This window comes from Maniola hyperantus, chromosome 20 (genome assembly GCF_902806685.2).
Source record: "Maniola hyperantus chromosome 20, iAphHyp1.2, whole genome shotgun sequence".
NCBI classification, from domain to species: domain Eukaryota; kingdom Metazoa; phylum Arthropoda; class Insecta; order Lepidoptera; family Nymphalidae; genus Maniola; species Maniola hyperantus.
In genome coordinates this window covers 547,141-556,395 of record NC_048555.1, presented here as the reverse complement: position 1 = coordinate 556,395, position 9,255 = coordinate 547,141, and positions in this window count along the sequence as shown.

Sequence of the window (9,255 nt, the reverse complement as noted above, 5' to 3'; positions counted from 1 at the left end):
TGGGTGGATGAGGAAGGCAGAGGATTGTGTGGGGTGGCGCGCTCTTGGGAAGGCCTATGTCCAATAGTGGACGCTAACAGTCTGATTGATTGATTGTAAACTAAAACTACGAGGCTTAAGCTAGCTAAATAATTATTCTTTTGGCGATGTGGGTTACTCTGGTTCTCAGACGGATATCCTCGTTATAGATCCTACCACTCCGAGGGATATAGCTAACTCCATAGCCCTCTGAGCAACTTGCATTTTGTGGGAGAAGCCAGCAGGCAAAAACATTTCCATACAAAAAATTGTGTAACCACAAATTCACGGTTTTCAGATTTTTCCCCTAATGCCAGCTATAAGACCCCACCTACCTGCCAAATTTCATGATTCTAGGTAAAAGAGTCAGTCAGAAAAGCAGGTAAATCATTGGATATTTTTAGATGAGTTTAGTTAAAATGTCCTCTCATATTAAACTTGCGCGCGGATATGAAAATGAAAATGAAAATGAAAATCTTTTTTATTCGTATAAACTTTTACAAGTGCTTACAAATAGTCGGATGCATATGGATCACAACGCGTAGAGGCTTATCGAGAGTTTTAGTCTTTAAACTGAACTAACTGAAATATTAACTTGATTGGGGAACAAATGCTTATTGCAACCACTTGATTGAAATAGCGACCTAAACACAGTATTTAATAGTCGTCGAGTCTCGAGTTAGAGCGAGACTGCCTTCAAAACGGTCAAACACCCGCATTTATACAAATCGATTCAAAATGGCTGCCACGCCACAAATTGCGTGACATCGGATGAGTCAAATAATGTCAAATTCATTAAACTAACTTCAATAAATAAATAATCTTGATCATTACTTTGAATTCAAACCAATTCTTAAAAATAACTAGTAATTTAGTCAGTGTTGCTGACATAGATCAACGGGAAGTACCCTGTAGGTTTCTTGACAGACCGACAGACAGACAGACTGACAACAAAGTGATCCTATAAGGGTTCCGTTTTTCCTTTTGAGGTACGGAACCCTAAAAATCCAAAACGGTTGTACAAAAAGTTTGTATTGTACCCAAACCCGCGGTTTGGGGGCAAATTAGAGAGCATTAAGAAGCCGAATCTCTGCACGTGGTGAGGGCGACATTATTAATAATTAAATCCCGTGAATTTATTGCGTCGTAAGTCACATGTTATGCGCTCGTAAAAAAACTGGGAAAAGGGGCGCCATGTGTGACAAACGCATGTAAATTGTAAAACAGGGTTATATTGCTGAGCTCCCTAATATTTGAATATCTAAAACGTGTGAAATTTCGCTGTTGTTTTCTTATATTATCATGATTTCCGTAAGTAGACTTGACCACCATCATAATCGTATCTACTCATCGCCAGACCACTACTGAGCACGGGTCTCCTCTCGGAATGAGAAGGATCCAGGCCATAGTCCATCACGCTGGCTAATTGCGGATTAGTAGACTTAATTAAAACTTAACTAATTCTCAAATGCCTTAGAGAGAACTTTGTGGAGAATTTTCAGACATGCAGGTTTCAACACGATGTTTTCCTTCACCATCCCTCATCGCTTACCAAGAGCTTATATTTTAACAATAGCTGAAAGTTTTTACTAAGAAACCACAATTTTAACTATTACTTATCTATTAAATTATAAAGATTTAGTGCCATAGCTGTATTTCTCTGTGCAACACATTTGGCTACTAATACAAGGCTGTATAATAAAATTTATATTATATTATAATCAGACGACCTCCCTGGCGCAGTCGTGGGCGCTGTGGTCTTATTAGTGGGAGGTCCCGAGTTCGATTCCTGGCAGGGGTTTGGAATTTTATAATTTCTAAATTTCTGGTCTGGTCTGGTGGGAGGCTTCGGCCGTGGCTAGTTACTACCCTACCGGCAAAGCCGTGCCGCCAAGCGATTTAGCGTTCCGGTACGATGCCGTGTAGAAACCCGTGTACGGGTTTAATAACTGCCATACCCCTTCCAGGTTAGCCCGCTATCATCTTAGACTGCATCATCACTTACCATCAGGTGAGATTGCAGTCAAGGGCTAACTTGTATCTGAATAAAATAAAAAAATAAAATAAAAAAATACTTATACCTACCCATAATTGTGCATACATTTTAAAAATCTAAGCCTTTTATCAAAGCAGGTTGTTTGGTTTGTGGGTTTTATTATACGATCTCCTTTCAGGCTTATAATACTTCATCATAGTTTGCAGCATTGCATACTAAGACATTATTAACAGTAAAATTGACAGTTTTACCAAGTAACCATCATGTTAACCATTAATAAAGCAATTAAATAATATTGGCACTGAAAGCCCACCCTGCATTACTCTGCGCACATTTACCTACATATACAAGGTTGTATACACAGACATGTTTGTGCTATGTACTCACACGCGCATACATTATTATTAGCTTAATTACCGGCAGCCCTGGGGTGGTCGTTAATACAATCTTATCAACCGATTTATAAATAATTACTGCGTAATTAATTTTCATGGCTCGTTTCAATTACGATACAAAATACGGAATACGGGTAGGCAGATCCGATTTATTTGTATTGCTCACAATGCCCGTGACTTGGTCCGCGTGGATTTTGGTATTTTAGAAATCCCTTGGGATCTGTTTGCCGTTTCGGGATAAAAAATAGTTTTGTGATTTATTGTTATAGCGGCAACAAAAATACACACTCTGTGAAAATTTCACCTGCCTACGTATGTTCACAAGATACAGCCCGCTGACAGACAGACGGACAGCGGAGTAATTGGCACCCTTCGGAACCCTAAAAACTGTTCTAGCTTGTCTAACGTGAGATCAAACAGCTAGTTAGTAGGAAATTAGTGCGCGTCGCCCATAAACTGCTCCCGAGCCCCTAAATAATGCAGGGCGCCGCCCCCTGCTGGACTTTTATGGCGCCCATAAAAATGGAGCACTGAGGGCTTAATAGCACGGACGCTTCGCACTTGCACGTGTAAATCTGCTGTGTAGTGCTGGCACACGAGTAGATATGTACTGGCTTGTTTCCCAACTGGACGCAAGGGGCCAGAGAGCTCTTCAGAGTATCTTAATTTGTTTTTTTTTAAAGAATATTAGCCATGTTAAATGACTAACATTCCCCTTTCCTCTCCATTAAGCGCTTGTGCTGGGAGTAGGTTAGTAGAGTACAAATCGACCTTTCGTATCTACTCGTGTGCTTTCGGTTTTCACTTTTCAGTCCACTCCTTTTTAATATTGACAAAGTTGGTATAGCTTCCACAGTCGCCGCGTTGGATTTCAGAAAGTGACACTCCTGACGCGGCAGAAATCGTGATCGAATCGAATCGCTTGAACTCGGTGTTCCCTCAGCTTAACATTGTTATTGTCTCACGTAATCGCTCAAGCAACTCACGAGCGACTAATTGTCACTCGAGTGCGCGCACGTGCGACTAGCGGTTGCCGCTAATGACGAGTTACGAGCGGTGTATGAGGAAAATTGTCATTACGTGTTCCAGAACCTTCCACAGATTGATTCTATAATTTAAAAGAATGCTCAAAAAACCGGCACTAATAGTTTCTGAGATTAACCGAGGACGGACAGACGGACGAACATGGCCAAACTATAAGGGTTTCTTGTTTACTACGGAACCCTAAAAAGGAGTGTCATGTTTCAGGGTTCATGTATGTATGTATTTTTTTGAAATAATATTTTAATTTAATTTGAAATTCATAATAACATAATAAACCACATAATATTATACATAACACTAATTTTTGGAACGAGGTACGTGTTAGGTTATAATGTTCCTCCGTAGACCGTTATTATAGAGAGAGCTAGCATAGCACGTACCACGTAACTAGCCACGGCCGAAGCCTCCCACCAGAGCAGACTAGAAATTTAGAAATTATAAAATTCCAAACCCCTGCCAGGTACCGAACCCGGGACCTCTCACTAATAAGACCACAGTGCTTACCATTGCGCCAGGGAGGTCAATGCAAGCAGAAGTTCTATTGGGATATAACAAAAGTTTTATATTAACTGAGACGCTGTGGAACAAGTCCGAGCACAGAGAGACTTGTTCACACGTCTTTTTGTCCAACTTACTTTTTAGGGTTCCGTAACCAGAATTGTGCGAACGCGACCCTATTACAAAGCCTCCGCTGTCCGTCCGACCGTCCGTCCGTATGTCTGTCAGCGGGCTGTATGTATCTCATGAACCGTAATAGGTAGAGAGTAGAAATTTTCACAGAATGTGTATCATCATCATCATGATCAACCCATCGCCGGCTCACTACAGAGCACGGGTCTCCTCTCAGTGTGAGAAGGGGTTTTTGGCCATAGTCTACCACGCTGGCCATGTGCGGTTTGGTAGACTTCACACACCTTTGAGAACATTATGGATAACTCTCAGGCATGCATGTTTCCTCACGGTCCTTCACCGTTAAAGTAAGTGATATTTAATTAATTAAAACGCACTTAACTTCGAAAAGTTAGAGGTGTGTGCCCGGGATCAAACCCCCGACCTCCGAATAGAAGGCGGACGTCCTAACCACTAGGCTATCACAGCTTATATTATATTCATTCGTTATAAATTGAGGAGATTTTATTTGCTGGCAGCCTTTGTTCCATAACTACGCCCCCCTGTCAATGTCCCTAATAAAAATTTCAAAACGGCTGCCATGAAAATGTTAAAAGAATGAAAAAGTGTTGAAAATAAAAATTTCAAAACGGCTGCCATGAAAATGTTAAAAGAATGAAAAAGTGTTGAAAATAAAAATTTCAAAACGGCTGCTATGAAAATGTTAAAAGAATGAAAAAGTGTTGAAAATAAAAATTTCAAAACGGCTGCCATGAAAATGTTAAAAGAATGAAAAAGTGTTGAAAATAAAAATTTCAAAACGGCTGCCATGAAAATGTTAAAAGAATGAAAAAGTGTTGAAAATAAAAATTTCAAAACGGCTGCCATGAAAATGTTAAAAGAATGAAAAAGTGTTATTTGTTGAACGATGGTACGGAACCCTCCGTGTGCGAGTGCGACTCGCACTTGGCCGACTTTTAAAAGAAAACCGGACGGAGTAATGCTCTTGGCGGCGTGTAATAAAAGCCAACTTTGGGTCGTAAAGTTTACAACTACAGTTGGTCGGGTTATTTAAGTTGTTTTACACTTTACACGATAGAGTGTAGAGTCGCCATTCATATTTAAACACGAAACTGTTACGTTTATGACTGACTAACATCCATAATCGAAATATATAAAAGGAAAAGGTGACTGACTGATCTATCAACGCACAGCTTCAACAACTGGACGGATCGGGCTGAAATTTGGCATGCAGATAGCTATTATGACGTAGGCATCCGCTAAGAAAGGAATTTTGAAAATTCAACCCCTAAGGGGGTGAAATAGGGGTTTGAAAGTATAATCCACGCGGACGAAGTCATAGAAGTGATTGCGATCGTGACATTGCAATCGAGCTCAAGCTCTGACTCGCCAATACATTAGCATACATAATGTGTGCGCGCGCGACGACACCCGCCCCTTCTCTCGCCATGCGAGTTACATCAAAATGGATACGATGTCACTAACATCAGTACCCTTATTTATAAATGCGAAAGTGTGTTCGTTTGTTGGTTTATTGGTTTGTCCTTCAATCACGTCACAACAGTGCAACGGACTGACGTGATTTTTTGCATGGGTATAGATAAAGACCAGTAGGGCGATTGCCTAAAACCTGCATCAATCATTATTACAATCTCAATTGTTCTGATTGGCTGAATTTGTGCGATTCTTGTTGCAACAACGCATTGTGGCCAATAGTGAGCGAGCATTAACCAATCAGAGATGATTGCGATCGTGACATTGTAGCTGTCAAACAACCGCGGTAGGGCCCCTGAAGAGTGACATAGGCACTTTTGTATCCCGGAAAATCAAAGAGTTCCCACAGTCATCATCAGTCACATCAGTTTCGAAATTTTCCCTTCCCCTACTTTTTCCTGAATTCGTTATTTTCCCCGTTTTTTTCCTTACCTAGTCAAGCAGCACTTGGCCGCACCTCGCAATGCTTGGGAAGTTAAAAAATTAAGTTTTCAATTATCCACACACAGTTTATAATGAACGGCAATCCACACTTGGCCAACGTATCTTAACTAACGTAACTTGTATCTGAATAAAAAAAATTAAAAAAAAAAAAGTGGTGGACTATATAGAATCCCTCTTCACTCTGAACAGAAGGCCCGTTCTCGTTAGTGTGCCGTTGGGTTGATGTAGACGAATACCATATCCACATAAAACAGTCGCTTTCTCCATCGTGGGGCCGCGTTCAGGAATGCTCCGAGCTAACAGTACAGTCGCTTATCATCTGAAGTCTCGAAATTTTCCCTTCCCCTACTTTTTCCTGAATTCGTTATTTTCCCCGTTTTTTTCCCTTACCTAGTCAAGCAGCACTTGGCCTGGCGTAGTGTTTGGGGTGAAAAATTAAGTTTTCAAGTAACTATAGCGACATGACGTGATGTTTTAATATGTTATAGGTACCTACGTTTTTGTTTATTTTTTATTCACATACAAGTTAGCCCTTGACTGCAATCTCACCTGGTGTTAAGATAAGATGAAATCGGGCTAACCTGGAGGGCGTATGGTAGTTTTTTTATTAAACTCAAATCCCTTTGGTTTCTACAGGGCAACGTACCGGAACGCTAAATCTAAATATATAAAAAGAAAAGGTGACTCACTGACTGACTGACTGACTGACTGATCTATCAACGCACAGCTTAAACGACTGGACGGATCGGGCTGAAATTGGGCATGCAGATAGCTATTATGACGTAGGCGTCCGCTAAGAAAGGATTTTTGAAAATTCAACCCCTAAGGGGGTGAAATGGGGGTTCGAAATTTGTGTAGTCCACGCGGACGAAGTCGCGAGCATACGCTAGTAAATAAATATAAGCGTACTAGGTGATGCCCGCGATTTTGGTTTTTTTTAATCCCGTGGAAACCATTTAATTTTCCGGGATAAAAATTATCCTATGTCCTTCCCCAGGATGCAGGTAGGAAAAGCTAGCAGAGAAGCATACTTTCACATTTAAGGTAGTACAAAATATGGAGTATGGAGTACTTTGTCTTGTTGTGATTTTTGTTTTTATGAATTACTAATCGCAGGTCGGAGGTTCGATCCCGGGCACGCACCTCTAACTTTTCGGAGTTATATGCATTTTAAGTAATTAAATCACTTGCTTTAACGGTGAAGGAAAACATCGTGAGGAAACCTGCATGCCTGAGAGTTCTCCATAATGTTCTCAAAGGTGTGTGAAGTCTACCAATCCGCACATGGCCAGCGTGGTAGACTACAGCCAAAACCCTTCTCACTCTGAGAGGAGACCCGTGCTCTGCAGCGAGCAGGCAATGGGTTGTTCATGATCATGTAAACTAAGCTATCCAATTCTCCTGTTTTCCTGTCGAATGCCCAGTATTTCCATTTGACAGACAGTTGTGCTGGGGCGCCCCCAGTGTCGTAGTTTATGTAACGAGCCCCTGACACGGGCTCTAATGTCTGAAAGTGCCTGACGTTGACGGAGGTCGCAAATATAATAAAACTTATAACATTACAGTCTACAACCTACTAGGTGTTTACTGTTTACCTGTACTAGAACCACTGACTTGAAAAACGTGTATCGAATAAAAAAATGTACGTGCCTACTATCTTTTCGACTTGATAGCCCAGTGGTTAAGACATCCGACACACTCAAATCACTTTTAAGACAAAATCTCATAAACATGGTACACGAAACAAACATAAACTACAATTAACTAAAGCTAGGACTAATTGTGGGGTGAAAACTATACAGTTTGAGGGAGTACTACTATATAATAACTTGCCGAAAGACATTTTTAACGAAAAATCTTTTCCAAAATTTAAAGAAAAATTAAAAAAATATTGTCAAACACTATAGTTTTAAAATATATAGGTATAAGTTTTATTATTGTGTAAATTCACCGTATCTTAAATAATGTTTTCTTCTATATTTATGTTTAAAATTGTTCTCATGTAAGTGAACTTTTGTTCTTTTTTGAGAAAATAAAGTCATTAAACCTATCCGCCTCCTATTCGAGAGGTCGTGGGTTCAATCCCAGGCACCTAACTTTTCGAAGTTATTGAATTTTAAGAATTTGAATATCACCTGCTTTAACGGTGAAGGAAAACATCGCGAGGAAACCTGCATGCCCGATAGTTCTCCATAAGTTCTCAAAGTGAACTGTGATGTTAACCAATGCGTACTTGGCCAGCGTGGTGGACTATAGCCAAACCCTTTTCACTCCGAGCAGAGACCTGTGCTCAGTAGTAGGCCGGAGATGGGTTGATCATGATTATTGTGAATGTTAACTTGAAAAGTTTCACCAGAGCCTCTGTTAAAAAACACACTACACTCGTACTGTTTTTTTTGCGTAAAACTTCCAATTTCATCACCCATTCAGAACATGCAAATTCTAACCCGAAAATCGAATACATCAGGCCAATTGGAATTCAAAATTTATCGCACTCCCGGCCTATTCAGTGCCCGGGCGAAAAATGCAGCTCCATTCATGTCGTCAATGGATTCCCCGGATTGGCTGAGACCCTATTGGCTTTGTGCTTTTTTATGTTCGAATAATTTGACGAGGGACCTAATGTTGCTATTCACTCTATAGAAACATTATACGAGACTCGAGAGTCGGGAGAAGACAGATTAAAATGTGCTAAGGGAAGTGGACGATATTTTATGCACGGATAAAAGGTGAAGAAAGAGGTTGTATTAGTTCAAGAATCATACTTTAATTCGGTGTTTGACAACTAGTCAAATCAGTAACTTTTTATCAAACGTCAAAACGCGCACGTAGTATGCGAGCTTCTATGAAATATTGAAATGTGACGTCACAATCATTTGACTTGCTTTTTAAATCGAATTATAAAAAGGAAGTGGTTCTCATTTCGGCCCGTTTCTTAGTTTAATCGATAATTTAAAATGGTTATTAGTTATTACACTTATAAAACTAACAAAGGGCGTGGATTTTACATATTTTGGAAGACCCTCTATTTAATAATCACTGAGAAATAATATATTTTTGACACAGGCAAATAAATACCCAATTAAATAATTTAGGGATCTTTTGGGAAATTGAGCCAAGTCTTCTTATCGTCAATTCCTCAGTGCCTGAAGACTAAAGTCTTTAACCAGTGTGTTCTTCCCGTCCTAACCTATGGTGCTGAAACGTGGACACTGACAACGGCCTTGTCCACAA